The sequence below is a fragment of the Geotrypetes seraphini genome, chromosome 4 (assembly GCF_902459505.1).
Source record: "Geotrypetes seraphini chromosome 4, aGeoSer1.1, whole genome shotgun sequence".
In the NCBI taxonomy this organism is placed as follows: domain Eukaryota; kingdom Metazoa; phylum Chordata; class Amphibia; order Gymnophiona; family Dermophiidae; genus Geotrypetes; species Geotrypetes seraphini.
In genome coordinates this window covers 185,114,335-185,138,825 of record NC_047087.1, presented here as the reverse complement: position 1 = coordinate 185,138,825, position 24,491 = coordinate 185,114,335, and the positions used below count along the sequence as shown (strand labels likewise).

At 44.4% G+C, this 24,491-nt stretch overlaps 1 protein-coding gene across 4 annotated transcripts in view; it reads right to left on the bottom strand.

The window, feature by feature from the left end:
• Nucleotides 1–6,499, bottom strand: part of LOC117358815 (core histone macro-H2A.2) — a 153,353-nt gene extending 146,854 nt beyond the window's left edge. Inside the window, exon 1 of one of the 4 annotated variants that reach the window (XM_033940533.1) lies at nt 6,302–6,499. The gene's annotated coding sequence lies outside the window, so the exon portion shown is untranslated. The other 3 variants (XM_033940534.1, XM_033940535.1, XM_033940536.1) reach the window with 3 other exon arrangements.
• Nucleotides 6,500–24,491: the final 17,992 nt, after the last annotated feature.

Sequence of the window (24,491 nt, the reverse complement as noted above, 5' to 3'; positions counted from 1 at the left end):
TTAAAAGCGCGGTTTGTGCAGGCTGAGAGCTCTGCAAAACAAAGGCACGGTGCATCAACCTAATAAACTCCGGCAAAAAAGTGCCCTGCACAAACCCTGCCGGCCCGGCCTGCACCGTGTTCTTTAGCGAAACTGCATCTTCCACCAGCTCCCCCGAAGCGCTGACAGCCGCCAAACTCCCCCCAGACGCTGATGCGCCCTGAAGCGCGGCAGGTTCAACCGCAAGGGAAGAGGAGCTCGACCGCGCCTCCCCAGCACGGGAAAACTCAAACTCACTAGTTGGCAGCATTGAATTCTCGGCCGTAACGTCTGCACACCAGGCGGAACACAGCCCCGACGGTGTTCTGCGCTTCCCACAGCGCGAACACCGCTTAACTTTCTCTGCCGCCATTTATTTTTTTTTAAGGCAACAACCCCACACCGGAGAAAGCCCGACAAACAAGACAATGCTGCACACACAAGAAAACACCAGAAAATCCCTCAATCAGCATCAGACACCCGAGAGAAAGAAAAGCCAACACACCAAAACACTCCTACCTAAAACAATAGCAGAGAAGTTATAGCTGGCAGTTGCAAGCTGTAAGCTGACAAGAAAGTACAGCACAGCTCCTCACTGTGAGGCTGTTTTTCTTTTTTTTTTTGTTTGTCAATAAAGGAAAGAAGAAAATTCTGAGCCCTTGGAAAATCCCTCAATCCACTGGAGGGGATGGTGGAGCAGGGATCTGGGGGGCCCAGGTGTAACTCCCAAAGCTGGCACCACTCAGCCAGACACCCCTTTCTATCTGAAGATAAATATTCTCAACAGAAGAAATGAAAAATCCTCAGAATTTCACCAGGCACAGCCAGAATCCAGGAGCTAGACGGATAGCGACCAACCCCTGCTGGGAGATAGAGCATACTGGATATACAGGAGGAATGCCAACCTATAGGACCACCTGTTAATCAGTTTCTCTATCTCCACCTGCTGGTCGATGTGTGCTATCCCACTAGTCTCTGGATTCATCTGCTGCTGTGTTAAGGAATAGTGGTTTTGAGTTCATTAGTCAATTAATTTGTCTGCACATCTCAGAAGTACACCCAAATTTTGGTGCACATATCCGGGTACAATATATAAAATTTGGGGGTTAGTGAAGATGTAGCAAAATACATGCATAAATGACCACTTACAAAATAGCTACTAGTTGAAAAAAATACATGCCATGACATAATGATGTGTACTGTGCCAGCAGGGTGCACAAGGGTGGAAGAGAATAGCCTAGTAGTTAGAGCTGCTGCTCCAGCACTCCGACACTGAGGCCCCGATTCTATAAAGGGCGTCTAACATTGAGCGGGACTTAGGCATCCAATCTAATTGGTTAATGAGCCATTTAAGGGTCTTAACGAGTGATAATTGGCACTTGGACGTCACCTTGTAGGCACCTCCATAATTCAATGGACGCTCATTGGGAAAACTTGTGCCTAATGAAATAGGAGTGAGTGTGGATTGGGCATGGTTTGAGCAATGATTCAATATGGGCGTCCAATTCATCTGCATAACACTGAGCGACCTAGGGCATCCATCTCATGCCTACATTGTAGGCGAATGAAAATCAGGTCTATTTTTCAGCATAGTTTGAGCTTCAGATAGACCAGAGTTCTATGGATGGAACTTAGGCATAGTTTGGACGTCCCTAATGCAATAATAATAATAATAATAACTTTATTCTTATATACCGCCAACAATCTTGCGACTTCTAGGCGGTTAACAATAAAGGGAAACTGTAAATACAATAAATAGAAGCTGTACATACAATGAATTAAGGAGTATTGCTGTGTACATCTGATAGTATCAACATTAATAGTAGTAACGACAGTTTGTGGGCTGCAAGGCCAAGAAGTGCCATGCTGCTTACAGAGAAGTAGAAATATTCCATGAATTGAATGGAGTGATCGTAGTTGGTGATTAGGGGTTAGGGTTAGCAGTTTACAAGATCAGGTTTGTGATGGTGTTACAAGGGTTGATGTCCTGGTTCGTTATCTAGGTATTTTAAGAACAGGTAGGTTTTTAGGTGTTTCCTAAATTAGCTCTCTGGGGTTTTAATTTTGCTTTATTAAGTTCAAAATATATTTAATAAGGCATCACATAAACAGGGCACATCAAAACAGATATATTGAATGCAAAACCTTCTATTTTTGGGCACAAACAGCAATGCTATTTGCTAATTAGAGGAAAAGATCCATTAACTGAAGCATAGCACATGAAAAACACAGCTGGGATATGAACCTATGACCTCTGGAAGATGGGAACAGGGCTTTTGCCCATTGAGCCACAACAGTTTCCACTAATGTCTTTCTTCTTCACATCCGATATGATAGCTTAGGGATCTGCTAAGCTATGATCTTGTCAGGTATTTCACCTTGACATGGCTAGAATCACTAAACTCTCACGGTAGGAACTCCGATGACTGAAAAGAAGCAGCTGTGGCTCACTGGGTAAAATCCCTGTGCTCATCTTCCAGAGGTCATGGGTTCAAATCCCAGCATATATTTTAACTGTGACATTCTACCTTGCAGGTGCACTTTGATGATCTCACAATGAGGTCAGCATTGTGCAGCTGCACAACTCCATTTGCAATGAAATAGAAGCCATGCTAAGGTCTGTATCTATTTTTTTCTGTTTTTAAGCACTTGCAAATGACGTTATATATGCAATCTACATATTTTTTTCATGTGCTTTCTTTGCTTTAAAGAATGAGCTGATTTGAGCACTGTTTAGTCAGAAAAAGGGTAGCTTTTTAGCAATAAACCTAAAGCTATGTTTTTCATGTGCAATATATGTTTTGATGTGCCCTGTTTTATTTGGTGCCTTATTAAATGTATTTTGAGCTTAATAAAGCAAAAATAGAAACCCAGAGAGCTATTTAGCAGATCGCATTAGGGATGTCCAAACTGTGCTTAAGTTCCTTCCATAGAACTCAGGTCTATCTGAAGCCCAAACTATGCTGAAAAGTAGACTTCCTTTACCATGCCTATAGGAACTAGTTTTACAATTGCTATGCAACTTTCTAGCTCACTGGTTAGCACACTGGTTAAACCTACAGCCTTCTACCCTGTTGCTGGTTCGAATTCCACTCCCTCTGATGGAAGAGAAATAAATAAAAGCATTAAACAGATCCAACTCCCAGTATCACAATTATAATGAAAAACACCATAAAATCGCCATTCTAATAACATCATAATAATAAAATATTATAACATTAAGGGCTATGGGCTAGATTCACAAAGCAAACCGATCACGTACCAATCGGTTTGCGACCCCTTAATGATCAAATTTCCCTCCGGCCCCATTCACTAACCTCTCCAGCGATCCGCTTCGAATCTGTGCATGCAAATGAGGAGAAACGCATACAAAGTAGGCAGGGACGTGATTCACAACACAAAATTCTCGATCTGACTGGGCTGGCCGATCAACTGAAGAAGCGACTGCTGGGGACCAGTCGCAAACCTTCTTTTCCCACTGTCCAGCCGGTGGGAGAGCAGTACCTGCAACTTACATTAGCTCCTCTCGCTGCCCTTCTTTTCCCACTGTCCAGCTGGGGGCAGAGAAGTGCCTGTTGGCTCCCCAATGAAGCAACTTCTTCTCTCGCCGCCCAGACCGATCTCTGCTGCCTTCCCTGCAATACGAGACCGTGGGTTTAACGTGGGGCTGCACGCCGCAGTGCAGCCCCGCTTTAAACTCACGAACTCGCACTGCAGGGAAAGCAGCAGAGAGCAGGGTATGAACAGCTGAGTGCCACCGCCGCCAGGGAGCAGGAGAGTCGGGGCCGGTCACACTGCTCCTTTGGAAAAGCTGTTGTGCTCCTGCACAAGTTACTCCTGTTCCTCCAGGGAAGGCCCTCGCTGCTTCTGCCCTTTACGGAGGCTACCACAGCCTGGACTTGGACCCTGCTGCCCCCACTTCAGTGTCCCCGGCCAGGCTCTCCCCGGTGCCAGTTTAGAAAAAAAAGTTTGCGGCTCGGACACGCATGCGCAGACCATCTACAGATGGTCTGTGCATGCATGGGGATCGCAGAAAAGTGATCCATGCTGGCAGATGGGGGCGTTCCTCTGATCGCCCCCATCTGCATATTTTTCTTTACTGAATTCGTCAGACCTGCCCGGATCGGGCCCAATCGGGCTGGTTAGTAAATCTGGCCTATTGTTTGGACGTCTAACTCTCGCCTAAAAGCTGATTCTCTAAAGGACATCTCTAAAACTGGACGTCTAAACAGTGCTGAGCGTCGCCGAGTGTGATTCTACAAAGGGCGCTTAACTTTAGGAGCACTTTGCAGAATCAGGGCCTGAAAGTGTAATCCCATCTGTTCTTTGTGACTCTGCACTTTCCTATAAAATACTAGAGATGGGTACCCAGAAAGTTTTAATTTCATATTCATATGTTTTATGTGTGTGTGGAAATGAATGTCATTAAGACTGTGAACATTCTTTCCCAAAAGAATGCATATGCCATGGTTTTCCCATGTATCTATCAGGAAAGAGCATGCACAGTCTTAATGGCATTCATTTCTCCATACATGTAAAACATATGAATATGAAATTAAAACTTCCTGGGTACCCATCTCTAGTATTTTATAGAAAAGTGTAAGTGCTTACTTTTCTGTATCCAACAGCGCCAACTACTCTCTACTGTAGTTAAAAAAAGTAAAAAGTATAAATAATTGTGATACTTGCTGTGAGAAACAGGAGGAAAGCAGGAGTGTTTGCACAGTAAAAAGTTTTAGAACCGTGGTGCCATCAGTAAAGAAACGTTGAAAAAAAAGTGAATGGTTAACATGAGAAGTGTTTTCACAGTAATTTCACGGTTTTAGTTTAAATCAGTTATTTACCATGCTCCTGCACCACTAGCTTTTTATTGTTTTCAGAAAAGGATCTTCAAGGTAGGTAGATGATAGCAGGAGCCGATTAGTTGGATCTGGAGTGCGTGTGTGTTCTTCTGCAGCAATTCAGAATTCGATTTGATTACGAACAGTACCTTTTGGATGCATTTAAGATCCCCTCCCCTCCATGACTATATTTCTACTCTATGATCGGCTCTGCAGTGTAAACGAATAACCTTAGTTAGCTGAATCTAGAGCGCCGTGTACCTGCGCCTTTAAAGGGCCTAGCCCAGTTGCCTGCCCCAAAGCCTGTCGCGCTATTTTGTTGTTTTTGTTTTTTTAATCTTTGAAACATTCAATCCCCCTTCATCTCTTTCAAAAGACCCAGAGGGGGAAAATGAGGAAGGACCAGAGCCCGCTTCATCCCCCGAATCACGACTAAAATCCTCCAATAGTCCAAGGAGAAAGGGGGGTGGTAATAAAAAAACAAAATAAAACTGTGAAATACAGGAAACCAGATGCACGGTCCCAGATTAAGCGGGGTTGTCATTTTTTTCGTTATGCTTCCAAACATCTCGTTTGTTAGTTCCTCTTTTGATTTTTTTTTTTTTTTTTCGAAGAGACGGTAAGCTAAGGCAAGAGGAGGTTAATAAGAAATTAAAACAGGAGGAGGGAGGAAAATACTAGCATCGTTGAAACTAAACAGAACCACAACAGAGGCAAGAAGGAAGAACTGAAGCCTGAAGATACCCAAAACTTTTTATTATTGTTATTTTCCTGAACGGAAAGCACAATTATATACACAGTAGTTTCGGTTAGTGTCTTGTCTGAAAGCAGTTTCCTGACAGGAAGAAGCGGGAACTGAGAAGGAGGCGGAGGCCGTGTGGGGGGGGGGAGGACTGAAGCGTGAAACAAGGAACGCATTTACAAATAAAAACAAACACCAACCGACGCTAAGCCACTCTTAATAATTAGATATCATTTTCTAAAATATGTGTATGGAGACAGCAAATATCATCCATCTGGAAAACAAACAAGACACGATTTCTTTTCGATTTTCCAGAAGGATGGAAGCGAGAGCGGAGCCCTGCGCCCCATTGATTCCTCTTTCCAGCCCCGCTGTCGGTGAAGAAAACCCCAAACACTAACGTCCCCCTCTGGTGATCAGCGCCACGGAAACTAGCAAACGGCGCAAAGATAAAAATGTGCGAGCGAAAGAGAAAGAGGCGGCCTCCCGCTACCATCCCACCTTTGGCAGCGGGAGCTCCCCCCCACTACTCCCATTCCCGCCCTTTTTCTCCCCCTCTTTAAACCTTACTTTTCCGCGGCTGCTAGCGCAGCCAAGGGAGGCGATGATCCCCTTTCTCTCTCTCTCTCTTTTTAAAATGATGTTTCTATCGCCTGCAGAAGTCGGTTGGTAATCCCCAGCCCCCGTCTGCTTCTCTTACCTTCCCCTTTCTCTTTCCCTTCAAGGATTCGGCCAGGTGGGAGTGGCTCTTTGCTTTTTATTTTTATGTTTGTATTTATCCTTTCCCTTTACGTCCTTGCTTTTGCTTTTTCACCTCGGAGAAAGTGGTGTGTAAATGGCAGCTTCGAGAGGAGGAATGGATGGAGGGAAAAGGGTGAAGAGGAAAGGGGCTGCATGGGAGAGAAAAAGAGGGGCAGAACAGATACCACCCCTGGGAGGAGTTCCAGCCAATTTTATTTCCCAACTAGGTCGGGCTATGAACTGCATGCATGTTCATTCATGCTTAAAAGGCTTTTTTTTTTTTTTTCTTCTCTTGTTGTTGTTATTGTTTTGCTTTTAGGGAGACTCATTTTAAGAGGCCTCGCAATAGCACAACACATATTTGAGCATCTGCTTGAATGTACTATGAGGCAAGAAAACCTTGCTATGCCATAGGCATAACAAATTGCTGACGGAAATGATCTGTAAGAGCTCAAATTTGGGGACTTGTGTTCCAGTTTTTATAACTTATGTGGAAGAGAAACATAGGGAAAATATACTGGTATGTCAATTTGTACATATGTTGCCAAAGCAACACAGAGTGCACAAAAGTGAACCATTTTCTCTCCCCTACCGGCTCTTCTATTAATTAGCAATCTAGAGTTTCAGTGGCAGTTTTGACAGATAAACTGCAAAATTTTAATTTAGCATTCCATTCAAAAGTAGCCCAAAGTACGCTAAACTATGACAACACAAAATCATAAAATGTCCATATTTTGACACTCCCCCCCAACCAACATACGTGCTGTTGCCAAGCCAATTATAACTTAAAGTTCATAGTGATATTTTTCTTAAAGTATAAGCATGTTAACCCTCTGATAAGTAATCGCAGCATGAGATGGTGTTTTTCTCTCTTTTTATCTGGTCTGTAGGTACATTTGTTTAAACTGTTTGACACCTGTGTTTTGTGTGAATCTCAATATTTCTAGGGTACATTTGGATCTCAATTTGCACTCCCTACCTGGTAGCTAAGCAACAGTGCCTGCTAGATGGCTTGACAAGGTGCTTTCCAAACCTTGTTGCTCATAACACTAAATATCCCTCAGGCCTATCATCAGCAGACATGCGATTAGGGGCTCCACCCCACTTCCAATCAAGCCCACAGATGATGTGCGGGTTCTGCCTAGGTCTTGATCACAAATGTTTTAGTGCTCTTCAGGACTTATAAAGCATGCTTGAGGGCTGACTGTATGGTAGCCAGATAATGTTTCCGATCTATATTGATCATATTCATGTTTGGGAAGGTGGAGCATCTCAATTGCTAATGTAAATGACTATGGGGTCCTTTTACTAAGGTGTGCTAACCAATTTAGCATGCATTAATGATTAGTGCACGCTAATGCTGAAATGCTCATAGGAATATAATGGGTGTCTTAGCATTTAGCATGCACTAATCATTAGCACACGCTAATGCTGAAATGCTCATAGGAATATAATGGGTGTCTTAGCATTTAGCATGCACTAATCATTAGCGCACCTTAGTAAAATGACCCCAATACAAGATCCCAACAAGTTGGTGACCTAAAAAAAGTGCTACATATCTCACTGCTGAATATCACTATGGTCACCTTTGAAGTACAGTCAAACCTCGGTTTACGAGTGCACCGGTTTGCGAGTGTTTTGCAAGACGAGCAAAACATTCGCAAAATCGGCGCCTCGGAAACCGAGTTTGACTCGGTTTACGAGTGCAACCCCCTCAACCCCACCCCCGAGATCCGGCATCCCCCCCCCCGCCCGAGCACCGCAACGACATCGCTTAACCCGATTGGGCACCAGCACCAATGCACAGGAGGTGCCGGTGCCCGAAGATCTTCCCTCTTCTGGCTTGGGCGGTGCGACGGAGATCCTCCCTCTTCCCTGTGCTTTGAGCATTTGTGAATGCTCAAAGCCTTCTGGTCTCGCTCTCTCCGAGATTCTCAGATTCGCACTGCCCAGCCCAGGCCAGGCCCGAAGAGGGAGGATCTTCGGGACCGGTCCGGCACCTCCTGTGCATTGGTGCTGGTGCCCAATCGGGATAAGCGATGTCGTTGCAGTGCTCGGGGGGGGGGGTATGGAGCAGCGTTGGTGGGCTCAAGGGGGAGGGGATGGAGCAGCGCCGGTAGCCTCGGGGAGGGGGGGGGGAGGAGGAGGTGGAACAAATCAAAGCGAGTTTCCCTTACTTCCTATGGGGAAACTCGCTTTGATAGACGAGCAATTTGGTTTACGAGCATACTTTTGGAACAAATTATGCTCAGAAACCAAGGTTCCACTGTACTCCCCTTGGAAAGTTACACTGACACCACCGCCTAGTCCACCCTTCAAAGCAATTTTGGAACTCTTTTTCTGGAATGCCCATCAGAGCTGTTGTCATATTACTCTTGATGTCCTGAATGTCATCAAAATGTCTTCCTTTCAATATTTCCTTTATCTTTGGGTAAAGAAAAAAGTTATTGGGGGGGGGCAGATCAGGTGAGTAGGGAGGGTGCTACAATACAGTTATTTGCTTTTTGGCTAAAAACTCCCTCACAGTGTTGTGTGAGCTAGTGAATTGTGATGTAAGAGCCATGAGTTGTTGATGAAAAGTTCAGGTCATTTTTGTCTAACCTTTTACACGCAGCCTTTTCAGCATTTCCATATAGTAAAACAAAACGGTCTAATTGTCAACTGGATTATCAGAAAACTGTTTGTCCAGCTGGTACAAATTCATAATGAGCAATCCCTCTGATATCAAAAAAAGGTTAGCAACATCGCTTTGACTCTTGATTTAAACTGGCGGAACTTTTTTGGTCATGGAGAATTAGATGACTTCCATTGTGCACTTTCACACTTTGTTTCAGGGTTGTATTGGTACATCCATGTTTCATCATCTTGCCTCTCCAAAAAGTCTTGGCAAACTTCAACTCTCCTTTGCCTTTGTTCATTGGTGAGGTCCTTTGGGACCATTTTTGCACACACCTTTCTCATGCAAAGATTTTCAGTTAAGATTTTCCTGTTTCTCTTTCAATGTTTACTTGGTCTGCTATGCTTCTCACAGTCAGCCGACGATTTTGGTGCACAATTTGATGAATTTTTGCAATGTTTTCATCAGTTCTGCTCGTTACTAGCCACTCTGACCTTTATCAGTGACATTTTCTCTCCCCTCAGAAAAATGTTTAATCCATTTGTACACTGCCGTTTTCTTCATGGCATTATCCCCCATAAACTTGGACTAACATGGCCCTGATTCCATTTCCACTCTTGCCAACTTTAACAAGAAATGTAATGTTTGTTCATTGCTTTAATTTAAGTTCTGACATTCTTGCGATAGCACAAAAAACATGCAACAATAATGAACGCCACTGAGCAAGACACTGCTACCTATCAACACAAATACAGCTGAGAAACACTGATATACCAAGGCTATGAAACCTTATAGAGTTGTTTGTACAGTGCTGCCAACATAAACGTACGAGGCAAGTTCACAAACTTAATTGCAACACCTTGTATGCTGAAGAAGTTTAAGTTTATTTTAAATAGAAAAATGTCTAAATATACAAAATATATGTAAGTGCATGATCAACAATAATCTGACTGCTGCTTTTGCCTTCTCAATATAATCAGGGATAAACAGGTGTGGATTCACACATATTGTAGAGAGAAGGAAGAGGATCCAAAACATAACAAAACCAGGTTGAAATCCAAAGTGACTTTATTCACTTAATAAAGTGTATTGCAAACTGTGTGCCTCCTGAGATTGCAGGTGTGCTGCAAGATGCTGGTGAGGAGGAGAGGTACCGATGCCAGCTGACTGCCTACCAGACATGCCTTTCGCAGCAAGAGACACATCCTGTAGGCTTTCAGCTGGCGCCAGCACCCAGGGCAGGATTAATTCTTCGAGGGCCCCTAGGCACACAAGTATACTGGGCCCCCTGGCCCTGCCCCTACCCCGCCCATGTCCTGCTCCATTTATCTGTTTTCTTCTTTACTTCTTTATTTCCACTTGAATTAAAAAAAAAAAAAAGAAATACAAAACAAACAGAGATTAGTATACCTTTGCACAGTTTTTCTTCTATGCACCCCCCAAACATCTCTGAACAAATCCCCCTTCCTTCCCTTCCCACCTACTTACCCAGGAATTTAACTCTAAACCCTTTCCATGCATATATGAAAGTGTTCAAATATTTGTAAAGCAGTAATACTATCTGAAATAAGTCTATATTAATAACCAAGTTTGCAATGCCTCTCAACTGCCTCACTCTACATCAACCAACTGTAACCCATATGTATGTATAAACAACCAAATCTGTAATTCCTCTAGTACGTTCCACTCCATGTATATTAATTTGCAACAAAACAAGGCAAGCAGTCCACCAAAGAATCCAACGTGAAACAAAAGAAGATTGGCAGAAAATAAGGAGATTCAAATCAGATTAATTCAAGGTGCTCCCAAGAACTATGCCTGATGCATTTCGCCAAATAAGGCTAGTCAACGCTAACAAAAAAAACCCATGTCTTTCATACAAACAGAAAACACCTTCGCCTAGTATGGAATAAGTAATCACAAACTAACCTCTCCCCCTTTTTACAAAACTGTTCTATGGTTTTTAGCCACAGCCAGCACTAAAAAAATGCTCTACAGTTTTGTAAAAAGGGGGATAAAATAGAAATACGTAGACAAAGGTTAAATAAAACCACCAAGATGCTGGACTCTACATACAATGCAACATCACAGAAACAGTAATGCATGTCCCCTAAAGCAAAAAAATAAATACAGAAAATATTTTTCTACCTTTGTCTTATCTGGTTTCAGCTCTCCTCATCTTCTTGTCACTCTCTTCCTTTCATCTTCTGTCCTTCTGTGCCACTTCCAGAAACTGTATGCCTCCCCCTTCCATCTTTCCCTTCACTCCCATTGGTCTGGAATCCATCTTCTTCCATTCCCTCCTCCAATGGTCTGGCATCTCTCTCCTCTCCTCTTCTTCCCTTCCCTCTCCCACACCCACACCCCCATGGTCTGGAATTTCACTCTCTCCTCTCCCTTCCCCCCCACTTCCATCAGCATCTGCCCCCTTTCTTTCCCTCCAACCCAATTCCATCCAGTATCCTTCCCCTTATCTCTCTCCCCTTCCCCTGCACACCAATTCCATCAGCATCTGCCCATTCTGTCCTTCCACAGCCCTTCCATACTACCCTGCCCCCTTTCTCTCCCTCCACCACCCTTCTAGGTCAGAGGGGGCCCTTGAAAGAAAACAGAGGATCTGGTATTTTATTTTTCTTTGGCAACACGGGAAAGATTGGCAGTACCCCCCCCCCACCCCCTGGGAGATCGACAACACTGCCCTCTCCCGACATCGCCATCAACCAACCTGAATAAGTGACGTCGGAGGGGGTGGACTGGCAGATGCAAAGAGTTGCTGCAAGGTCCCACGATGACTGTGTCTGCCGGTCCAACCCCTCCGACGTCACTTACCTCTTCCCTGAGCAGAGCCGGCAGACCTAGTCATCACAGGACCTTGCAGCAACTCTTTGCATCTGCCAGTCCACCCCCTCTGATGTCACTTATTCAGGTTGGTTGATGGCGATGCCGGGGGAGGGCGGTGTTGTCGATCTCCTGGTGGGGGGGCCCACATTGCCAAGGGGGGAAAAAAACCCAAAACGAGTCCTCTGTTTCATCGGTCCCCCCTGACAACTTCAGGCCCTAGGTACGTGCCTAGTTGGCCTATTGGTTAATCCTGCCCTGCCAGCACCTCTCCTCTCCGCATGTCATTTCTTCCAGCACCACCCACAGGTGACTCAGGACCCATCTGGAGGGCTTTTGTGCATGCATGAATGTTGATGCGATGACATCATACATGCATGCATGATTCTCTTAACATGTCATCACGTTGACGTCTGTGCACTCCGTATGCCTCAAGCTGCAGCCACTACGTTTAATGTGCCACGGCTTAACAATTTTTGTGAGACACTGACTTAATATAACAACCCAACATGGCCATGTTATGAAAGTCGTCATCAGAGATCCAATTAATCATATTACTAAATGCTCATGTATCGATATTATACCTGTGTACTTATTATACCTGTGTAACTCGTCATACCTATGTTAAAGTTGTTATATAACTTTTCTTATTGTTTAATAATATAAAATAATAAAAAATATTGAACAAAAAACCAAAAAATAAGAAATAATGAGTAACAATCAACTTTGGCAATAAAAATTACATTTTGCACCCCTAACAGTTTAAAATGGTATATCATGGGATGTGATCAGGCATCCTGCAGTATCTACCAAATTTGTGCGTATTAACCATACTTTAAAAAAAAAAAATTTGTTTGAAAAGACATGTCAGGAGGCAGAGAGTTGGCATTCCTGCGCTAAACAATGCGGTTACTTTACTGCACACTAACACCTTGCATGCAGCACCATAAATTATGTTATGTGCAATCTTAGGCCCCTAACTGGGACTTCTAGAAAAGCCATGTTTTCAGACTTTTGCAGAACAATGCATATACAGTGGTTGCACAAATTTCAATGGCGAGCGAGTTCCATACTTTTGCAATTGGATAGTTAAAATTATTTGCTATGAGACATCTTGTATTTTATGTCTTTCAGAATTGGGCACAACAGGAAAAAAATGGTCAGAGTTACGATGATTAGCAGATCTAACTAATACTTCAGTAAATCTGGGGAAGCTATTAGGGGCATCACTATACACAGCCAATTTGTGCATACAATTTAATTGTTTGACAAGTTTATTTTATTTGTTACTTATATGCTGCCTATCAATGGCTTTAATATTCAGGTACTCAAGTATTTTTCCTTATCAGCCCTGGTGGGCCCAATGTACCTGGGGCAATGGAGGGTTAAGTGACATGCCCAGGGTCACAAAGAGCAGCACCCAGTGATGGAATAAGGAGTCTCCATATTACGAACAAAGGTTTGTTTCAGAACAAGAGTCATAGGTAATCTGAGGGACTCTTTAGGTGGATGAGGAAGCTCCATATCTGCTAAATATTCAGGAGTATACTTAGAATCTGAATGAAGATCTAGTTTAAGAGCTTGTCCCATATCAAAAATAAATTTGGCAAAAGAAATGGATTTGGAATCAGACGCTTCCTCAGGAGATACACTGCGAGATTTAGGAAGAGCTGAGTATGAGGGAGAAGCCTCTCTGGAATATGGTGAAAGTGGTTCTGAGTCTAGACGTAGAGTCATAGAAGAAGCTGCACTGTGAGGTGGAGTAAGAGAATGTTTTCTCTTAAGGCTCCTGGATGGAGAAGTACCAGGTGTACGTGGTACCGAATGAGTCGAGGTCTGTGGTGAAATGTCTCGATGAAGTGGCTTCGACAGTGGAGTCTTTGGTCTAGAAGGACTTCGATTCGATGCACGATGGTGTCGAGATCCGTGCTTCGGCTTCGAAGAATGAGGCAGAGAAGTCTCGGTATCCAATGCCGAAGAATCCTTCTGAAGCTTGGAAGCAATAGGTCTCGAATGCTTCGACCAGTGCTTCGGAGGAGGTGAGTCTGGAGAAGAATCAGACGAAGACATTTTCTTCGGTGTCCTGGATCGGCCTCGAGATACTGGAAGCTCTGGTTGGATGACAGGCTGATCAGTCCGAGGCAAGGTCGAGGACGGGACCAATTGAGCCACTAAGGATGAGATCTGAGTGGTCAGTATAGATTTCAACATGTCCTCCAGCATCGACACCGAGACAGAAGGTTCTGACCTCGTAGGTGCAGCAGTACGCTCCGAAGAGGGCGACCTCGAAGGTGAGTATTCCCTTATCTTGGAGGTACGCTTGGAAGATAGACGTGCCGAGGACTCTGGTGGCTTCTTGGGTACGGTACCTGAAAGAGAACCCGGAGACTTACCTCCCATGGAAGACTTCACAGATGACACCGTCTTCGAGGGAACCGAAGCAGGCAAGGTCGAGGCCTTCGAGACCGAAGCTCCAGCCGGAGCCTGGGTTGAAGCCTTCGAGACCGTAGTCGTCGATGTCGTCGGAGTCGAAGCCTTCGAGACCGGGGCAGCCGCCGAGGTCGAAGTAGCATCCAAGGTTGCTCCATGTCTCTGAAAAGTTGAAAAAATTGAGCGCACCGGCGTCGAAAGGCCCGTGGAGTGAGAGTGAAACAACGGTGACAATCTTCTGGGGAATGAGTGGGACCTAGGCACTGTAGACAGCGGCAGTGGGGATCGGTGACCGAAATCACACGATTTCACTGACGACAACGTTTGAACCCGGTGAGAGACTGGGACATAGAAAAAATAAAGTCCGTGTCGAACGGAAGGAGCAATTGGGCCTAGGCCCAAGGCTCACCGGCCGGACAAGAATAAAAGAAACAATTGAAATTATTAATTTTTTTTTTTTTAAAAAAGAAAACGAAAAAGAAATAGGAGAGCACAGCGACCGAACTTTACTAAAAGAAAGAAACAGCCGCGGTGAAGAAAAGGCAAAGTTGCTGCAGAGATGTAGAAAAACGTGTCTTCTTGTCTCCGCGGAATTAAACGAACTGAGGATCCTCTCAGGAGATGTGCCCCCTAGTTCGGGCGGGAAGGCACGTGCGCATGCGCGGTGCAGTGCTCGAAAGATCGAGATCTTCAAGCAAGTTTGCTTTCGAGGCTGTCCGCTGCGGGGCTCCGTCGGTGACATCACCCATGTGTGGGAATATCTGCCTGCTGTCCCTAGATAACAACTGTTACGGTAAGTAACTGTGCTATTTGTGCACAACATAGTTGCAAGTATTTCAGCCTGGTTTTCCTTGGTCTAAAATCGGTGTACCTAAATATTATTGACACATACAGCCACTAAGCATGATTCTATATGCCTTTTTTTTTTTAAATAAATTTTTATTAAGTTTTTAAAAATACATACAACACAACAACATCAAACAATAAGAACATAGCAGAAACAGTCAGGTCTTCCACATTATCCCTTCACGAAGACCTGCAGAAACCAACCCCCCTACCCCCACTCCAGTGACAAAAGTTCAATAGAGAATAGGAATCTGCTTATGCAGAGCAGACTGCAGGTACAGTGCTAGAAAAGACCAAAAGGTTTGGATGCGGTCACAAGACCAACATATGAAGCAAGCCGGCAGGGGTGGACTGGCATTTAGGACACTGAGCATGAGAGGCATATCTGGAAACATAGGCCCAGTATGGAGATACATGCAGCCACAAAAGAAACTTGAAGTGCTGCTCCTGCAGCACAATGAAGTGAATCAGCCGAGGAAGATGTTTCATAAAAAGACGAACTCCAGTTCCCGTAATATATTCAGAAGGGGAGAGATCCTGGTTCCACACGGCTGCCACCTCCTCAGGGTCCCAAGGTGTAGTAAAGCAGCCCAAACTGACTCGATGAAAAGAAATTAATCAGAGTCTGGCGGGACAAAGTCAAGGTCTCACACACCGCATCTGCCCTGTCTTCGGTCAAGGTAGCATCATCCAAGGATTGGAGATAATGACACCTGACGGTAGAAAAGCCAATCGCTAGCCTCCAACAAACCCACCACCTATAGGTCCTGGAAAGAACAAGGCACTCCCTCCTCCAACACCACAACTCGCACATAGCATAGGCCACGAGCACTCCAGCACTGCAAGTAAATTTTGGAAGCATCAGGATCCAAATCTCGATTACCCCACAGAGGCAACAGAACTGTGGAAGTACGAGGTAGATGCATACGCTAACACAACAATTGCCAACATTGTCGCATGGATCTCAGCAAAGGACGATTCCTGGTGGGAAAAATCCGATAAGGGCGCTTGGCTTGAAGATAATGCAGCAGATATGTGGGGGCTATCAATTGTTGTTCGAGAGAGTGACAAGTGTATAAAACTGAGTGTTCTTGATCCAGTCCACCAGGTGCGGAAGGCAGGCTATGTTATATCTCCTCAAATCTGGAAGCGCCTGTCCATCCTGCCCCACAGGTAAAGATAATTGAGCAAGAATCATTCTAGGTTTTCTATCATTCCAAAGACATTTACATAATACAGTGTGATATATGTTGATGTCCTTATTAGTCATATACAATGGAAAAGTATGTATCACATAAACCCACTTAGGAAACAAAACCATTTTGTAGAGTGCAATATGACCCCTTAAAGACAAAGGAAAGCGAGGCCAAAGACCCAATAGATCCCTGGACCTGTTCAATAATGCTGTGAAATTTTCCTATAATTGCCGGTTACATATACCCCCAAATATTTAATTTTGTGAGCAACCTTTCACAGAGGGAAGGGGATTAACCAATCCGCGAAAGTATACCCACCTATAGCTAAAGCCTCTGATTTAACTCCAAACCAGACACCCTCCCATGATCATCAACCAATTGCAGCGCCCTTTGGAGAGACCGACCTGGTTGGGTCAACAAAAGCAAAATATCTACAAATGCCAGACAACGCACCACCTCCCGCCCCACAGACAGCCCAAAAAACAATCCGTCCTCCTGAATCCACCACAGCAAAGGCTCCAAGGATAAAATAAATAATAAAGAGGAAAGAGGACAACCCTGACGGGTACCACGCTCCACCAGAAAATAATCAGAAACCATACCATTAACCAACACCACCAAGCTAGGAAAGTGATACAAAAGATGAATCATAGGAAAAAACACAACCCCAACCCATAGCCCTCTAACACCACAAACAAATACTCCCAATCCACACAGCAATATGCCTTTTATAGAATCACGATAAAGACCACGGTAGTCGTCGCCAATGTTTTTTTGGCTCTAACAGGAAAATTCTAAAAACAGCGCCTAAATTTAGGCGCCAGTAGGAATCCTACTAGAACCTAACTTAATTGAAGAATGTTGTTAGAAATGGCAAAAAAATGGCATGGTTGAAGCACTTACTGGCACCGGAATCACACCTAGGTAGGCGCTTTAGGCCGCCAAATACCAAAGTATGCGTGGCCAATGCCAAAAATGGCGTTAGGCAGCCTAAAGCACCTATGTAGGCACAATTCATGCAAAGATAGGCACCAGAAATGTAGGCCCGGAAAACCTTAGCCTACATTTCCAGCACCTATCATTGCTGGGGGATCCCGAAAATAGTCCACAGCTTGCCATCAGCTGATTGTAGCAAGACTCCATGAAAATCGCAGTTTCAGGGTGTCCTGCCAACTCCATTGATTGGGGATTCCCCTGCCGCAGTTAGGTGAACCAGCAGGGAGATCCTCAATTCCTCTCTCCCTCACACAAACACCAATTCCCCCCCAGCACCCCTCCAAATAGAAACATAGAAAGATGACGGCAGATAAGGGCTACAGCCCATCAAGTCTGCCCACCCTATTGACCCTCCCTATTAAGTCTAATGACCCCCTTAAGTATGATTGTAATTATACTTCCACTCTACTGACCCGCTCTTTCAAGTCTATACCCTAGTGACCCTATTCCTTGGCATGACCCTCGTAGGGATCCCACATAGGTATCCCATTTTTTCTTGAAGTCTGAGATGCTGCGTGCCTCGATCACCTGCACTGGAAGCTTGTTCCAATGCTCAATCACTCTTTCCGTGAAGAAGTATTTCCTGGCGTCTCCACGAAACTTCCCTCCCCTGAGTTTGAGCGGATGACCTCTTGTGGTCGAGGGTCCCTTCAGAAGAAAGATATCATCTTCCACCTCGACCCGTCCCGTGATGTACTTAAATGTCTCAATCATGTCTTCCCCTCTCCCTACGCTCTTCGAGAGTGTAGAGTTGCAATTTGCTCAGTCTTTCTTCGTACGGAAGACCCATTAGCCCCGAGACCATCCTGGTGGCCATCCGCTGAACCGATTCAATTCTGAGCACATCTTTACGGTAATGTGGCCTCCAAAATTGCACACAGTATTCCAGATGAGGTCTCACCATGGCTCTGTACAATGGCATCATGACTTCAGGCTTCCTGTTGACGAAGCTTCTCTTGATACAACCTATCATCTGTCGTGCTTTAGATGAAGCCTTCTCCACTTGAGTGGCTGCTTTCAAGTCAGCACTGATGATTACTCCTAAGTCTCGTTCTGCCGTAATCCTGGTTAAAGTTTCTCCATTCAGGGTGTAAGTTCTGCAAGGATTTCCATTACCGAGATGCATGACCTTACATTTCTTGGCGTTGAAGCCCAGCTGCCAGATCGAGGGCCAACTTTCTAAAGTACACAGGTCTTGCTCCATAGCATCCTGTAGATTATAGCCGTTTACTATATTGCATAGTTTGGCGTCATCAGCGAATAAGGTTACCTTGCCTTGAAGCCCTTGAGTCAGATCCCCAATGAATATGTTGAAGAGGAGTGGGCCCAGGACTGAACCCTGTGGCACTCCACTAGTCACCTCCGACATTTTAGAGAGGGTACCGTTAACCACCACCCTCTGAAGTCTGCCACTAAGCCAATCTTTAACCCATGCAGTTAGAGTCTCTCCTAATCCCATCGATTTCATCTTGTTCAGCAGCCTGTGGTGTGGGACGCTGTCAAACGCTTTGCTGAAGTCCAGGTACACGACGTCCAAGGACTCTCCTGAGTCCAGTCTTCTTGTTACCCAGTCAAAGAAGCTGATAAGATTGGACTGGCATGACCTACCCTTGGTGAATCCATGTTGACTGGGATCCCGGAGATTTCCCTCGTTCAGGATCGTATCTAATTTATACTTAATTAGCGTTTCCATGAGTTTACACACTATTGAGGTGAGGCTTACCGGTCTGTAGTTCGCAGCCTCAGCCTTACAACCCTTTTTGTGTAGAGGAACGACGTTGGCTGTTTTCCAGTCCAACGGAACTATCCCCGTACTTAGTGAGAGATTGAAGAGCACTGCCAACAGTTCCGCCAGAACATCTCTCAATTCCCTGAGCACTCTTGGGTGTAAATTGTCCGGTCCCATGGCCTTGTTTACCTTTAGAGCCCTCTCTCACCGAGCCTGCCACACCACACATTCCCGACATCCCCACACACCCACCTTGTACCTTTGGATGGAAAACCGGCAGGAGGAATGCCTACTCCCTCCTGCCGGCAGGCTCATCTTCAAAATGGGATGCACTGGGAGGGGCCTAAGGCCCTTCCCAGTGCATCTCAGTGTGAAACAGGAAGGGGAAGGCCCACCATATTGAAGAGATGGGCTTGGCGGCAATTGGGATGGTGGGCTCAATGGGAGGGGGCTCTCTTTGGAGTGGGTGGGATGGAGGGAGAGAGGAACTGGTGATCTCACTGCTTGTTCAGATAATTGTGGCAGGGGAATCCCCAATTAACTGAACCTGCAGGACTCCCTGAAACTGGTTTCAGGGAGTTCTGCTAGCTTAGCTGATCAGGGATTCCCCTGCCACAATTAGCTGATGAGAAGCTGTGGACTATTTTTGAGATCGCCCAGCAAATATAGGCATCAGAAATATAGGCCAAGGTTTTCTGGACCTACATTTCCAGCACCTATCTTTGCAAAATCGCACCTACATAGGCGCTTGAGGCATGATTTTTAACTGGCACTGCCATGTGATTGACACGTTTTTAGCCCAGGAACACCATATGAGCCCTTAGCATCTACAAAGTGGGTGGTAAGTGCTCATGCAGTAATTATTTTTTTCATGGCCAAGCACTAATGGCAAAATTAGCGCATGAACATTAATATAAAAAAATAGAAAACTGGCCATTTTATGGCTGCAGTAATAATGTCATTAGCTTCTCATTTTTAAAACTTTATCATCCAACGAACCACAATTTATCTCCAGATCACTCATTCCACACAACGTTCAACGTACACTTCGTTCATCAGATTTAAACTTACTATCCGTCCCGTCTTTGAAAATTATAGGGACTAGGAGATTGGATATGTTTACAGTAATGGGACCACTATGGTGGAATGCCCTTCCTCAGTTCATTAGAATAGAAAAAGATCTTGTAACATTTAAAAAAATTTTAAAAACTTATTTATTTCAAGATGCATTTAACTAACAACAATTTTAAGGACACTTTCTTTAATTGTGCTTTGGCCTCACAACCCCTACCTTTTGTACTTACCCTTTTTCTTAACCCAAGAATGTAACTTTTTTAATTTTTCCTTCCATTTCAAGTATGTATTATTTTTATTTTATTATTGTTAGAACATTGATATCTTTATTTGAAAATGTACATCGCTTAGTAATACTAATAGGCGATCCATCAAATGTTTAATAAAACTTGAAACTTGCAGGAAAGACCTATGTAAGGGCACACTAAGGCCACTTTTTGCTGTAGCTTAGTAAAAAGGACCCCTAAATGTTATAGTACATAATTACAAAAGGGTATACATATAGGTGGAGCATGGGCAGGACATGGACATGCATAATTTCTAATATTCTATAAGTTACATGCATGTAGCATGAACTCATTTTTGCCTGCTATTCACCTGCTGTAAATGGTCACACCTAAATTTAGGCACACCAATCCAGGTTTATACTAGTATTCTACAAGGGAATTTGGGTACCAGATGCTGTTATAGAATATATGTATCCACAGCACTGAGTGCCTAAATGCTGCCTCAACCGTGTGCAGCAATATAAAGATCACAAGTCACAAGTTCGGCTTCTGTTTTTTAAAAGACCAGGCAAATGCTTTCCAAAAAAATCCCTCTTTAGCACCTCTCCAGACCAGTACAGTTCACTGATGGGTTAAAGCTCACCAAGACCAGCATGTGGAGACCGAGACCAAACTTTTTGGCTGTAATACAAGCAGCTGTGCTTTCCTCTAATCTAACCAGTCTATTCTCAGTCTCAGCAGGTGTGTGGTAAGTTTTTGTCAGGTTTCCCTTAGTTAGTGTTGGCCTGTTGGAAGTTGTTTAGTGGCCTTCTTGTCCCTGTCTGGTGCTGGACTGAGCTTGGGGAACCCTTTTGGGAGATCCGTCCGACCTCGGGGCTGTCACATTCAACGGGTCATGAGTTGAGTCCCTCCCCCATTTCCTCCACCTCACCAAAATTTTTCAGTGCTCTTATTCTCATCACTTTTCAGAATAACCCTCTCCCAGAGCCCGATTCACTGCAGTCCCCCAGCACCTACTGTGGGACTCCATGGTTAATAGTAAGAGATAGGGGTGTTGTCTGGGTGATCCTATCCTAGTGGCAGCTTCAATCAAAACAGCAGTCTCAGCCCCACAGATATAGTCTCATTGTACTACAACTAGGGAGCTGGACCACTAAATAAGGGATTGCATTACAGTTCATTGTTTCATGGGCATTTCTGTAGAAAAAGTCCTGCGTTAAGCTGCATAGTTGATATATAACTCATATTATTGATAACATATTGACTTTATGTGGTTTTGGAATCATTAGTCCATACTATTTGAAGGTTCATGATACGCCTACCAAGCATATGCATACCCAAAACATTCAAACTAGAGAATGACACAGGGACAAATTTTTCCCATCCCCACGGGAACTAATTTTCTCATTCCGATGAGTTCTTTTCCTGCCCCATTCCTGCAAGCTCTGTCCTCATCTGCATAAGACTCAAACACTTTGTTCAAGGCTTCTGCGGTTAGGACAGAGCTTACAGGAATGGGGCAGGGACTGGGACAGTGACAAAACTCATGGGGGATAGGGTGGGGAAATTGAGTTCCTGTGGGGACGGGGACAAATTTGTCCCCGTGTCTTTCTCTTAATCACAGGTAGCAATGGCCACAAGAAGATTGATTTTTCTCCCATCTTTTATTTAATGGGATTATAGTAGAGTCCTCAGACTATTTAGCATAAGCAACTGGCTGATCATCTAGTTATGTGGATTGAAATATAGTTGCCTCTTTTTGGAAGTCTAATTGTCAACTGGATTATCGGAAAACGGTGCCACAGTTGAGAAATTTACCAACTTGTTGAAAGGAAAAATAAATGAGTATAATGTCTTATAAGAACATAAGTATTGCCATAATGGGACAGATCAAAAAGGTCCATCAAGCCTAGAATCCTGTGCAAACAACATACGATTCCTTACAGATGGGTTAAGCACTTCAGCTCGGGAGTTGCCTGCAGAAGACACTGCCACAGACAGTGTCTGCCCTGTGTTAAGAAATTCACAGTATTCATGGGACAGCTCTGCCTGGGAGAAGGGCCAGACATTGGGGTCTCTAGCCAGGAGGGCCACAATTTTAAAAAGAGCATCTGCCTAACTGGTCTGCGTTAATACTTGAGAGCTTGGGGCTAAGTCCCCTGGGAGCAGTGCTCATCCCTGCGGAATCAGGTGCTTGAGCGAAGGCTGATTTAACCCCATGACTAGCCGAGAGGCTTGGCAGAGATCAGCTGCAAAAAATTGTGTGGGGTTGAGTGTTTTTGGGTTTTGGAATCTGAATAAAAGGCAGTCCGAGACAAGTGCTGTAGCTACCCTTTCTTGTCTGAGGCAGAAGTCCCGTCTTCATTTCCAGCTTCTTTATCTATCCCCACATCCAAATGCTCTAAATTTAAAATACCTACCATAAACATAAGAACATAAGAAATGCCTCCACTGGGTCAGACCAGAGGTCCATCATGCCCAGCAGTCCGCCCACGCGGTGGCCCAACAGGTCTAGGACCTGTGCAGTAGCCCTCTATCTATACCCCTCTATCCCTTTTTCCAGTAGGAAATTGTCCAATCCTTTCTTGAACCCATGCACCGTACTCTGCCCTATTACGCCCTCTGGAAGCGCATTCCAGATGTCCACAACACGCTGGGTAAAGAAAAACTTCCTAGCATTCGTTTTGAATCTGTCCCCTTTCAGCTTTCCCGAATGCCCTCTTGTTCTTTTATGTTCTGAAAGTTTGAAGAATCTGTCCCTCTCTACTCTCTCTATGCCCTTCATGATCTTGTAGGTTTCTATCATGTCCCCTCTAAGTCTCCGCTTTTCCAGGGAGAAGAGCCCCAGACTCTCCAGTCTTTCAGTGTATGAAAGGTTTTCCATGCCTTTAATCATTCGTGTCGCTCTCCTCTCAAGTATTGCCATATCCTTCTTAAGATACGGTGACCAATACTGGACACAGTACTCCAGGTGCGGGTGCACCATTGCCCGATACAACGGCAGGATGACTTCTTTCATTCTGGTTGTAATACCCTTCTTGATAATACCCAACATTCTGTTTGCCTTCTTTGAGGCTGCTGCGCATTGTGCCGTTGACTTCATTGTTGTGTCCACCAGTACGCCCAAGTCCCTTTCAAGGCTACTTCCCTCTAATACTAATCCCCCCATTTGGTAGCTGAATATCCGGTTTATTCCCTATATGCATGACCTTGCATTCCCTACGTTGAATTTCATCTGCCATTTATTCGCCCACTCCTCCAGTTTGTTTAGGTCCCTTTGTAGTTCCTTACACTCTTCGGCAGTTGTAACCCTGCTACAGAGTTTGGTATCATCCGCAAATTTTATAACTTCACATTTCGTCCCCGTTTCCAGGTCATTAATAAATACATTGAAAAACAGTGGTCCGAGTACTGACCCCTGCGGAACTCCGCTCGTGACCCTCATCCAGCCCGAGTAGTGACCTTTCACTCCAACCCTCTGCCTTCTGCCTGCCAACCAGTGTTTGACCCATCTGTGTACGTCCCCTTCCACCCCGTGATTCCACAGCTTCCTTAATAGCCGCTCATGGGGTACCTTGTCAAAGGCCTTTTGGAAGTCGAGGTAAATGATGTCTACGGGTTCACCTTTTTCAAAGAATTAACTTAAAAAGCACACGAGAAGAAATCATTCCACCATTTTATCTTAAAAATTTTTTTCTTGTTTAGGAACATTTATCCATTCCTTAGTTCAAAACAGCCTTCTCACTGCTTCCTTCCCCCATTCTTGGAAAAAATCCATCATTATTCCTATTTTGAAAGATTATAAAATTTCTCCAGACGAAATTTCTAATTACCGTCCAATCGCAAATATCCCCTTCTTGGCCAAACTAACCGAGAGATTTGTGTTTGAGCAAGTCTCAGATTTTGTCGAATCCACCAATGTTCTCCACCCCCACCAAACCGGTTTTCGGAAATTTCATAATACGGAGTATTCTATGATAGGCCTGACAAATAATATTCATTATTACCTAGATCATCACAAATCTGTAATTTTAATTTCTCTGGATCTAACCGCTGCCTTTGACACAATTGATCATGAACTATTAATCAATCACCTAGAACCAGTTGGTATTAAAGACCAAGTTTTAAACTTGGTTTGTTTCATTTTTATCAAATCGCTCATCGGTTGTCAGCTTCAATGACAATAAGTCCAATGT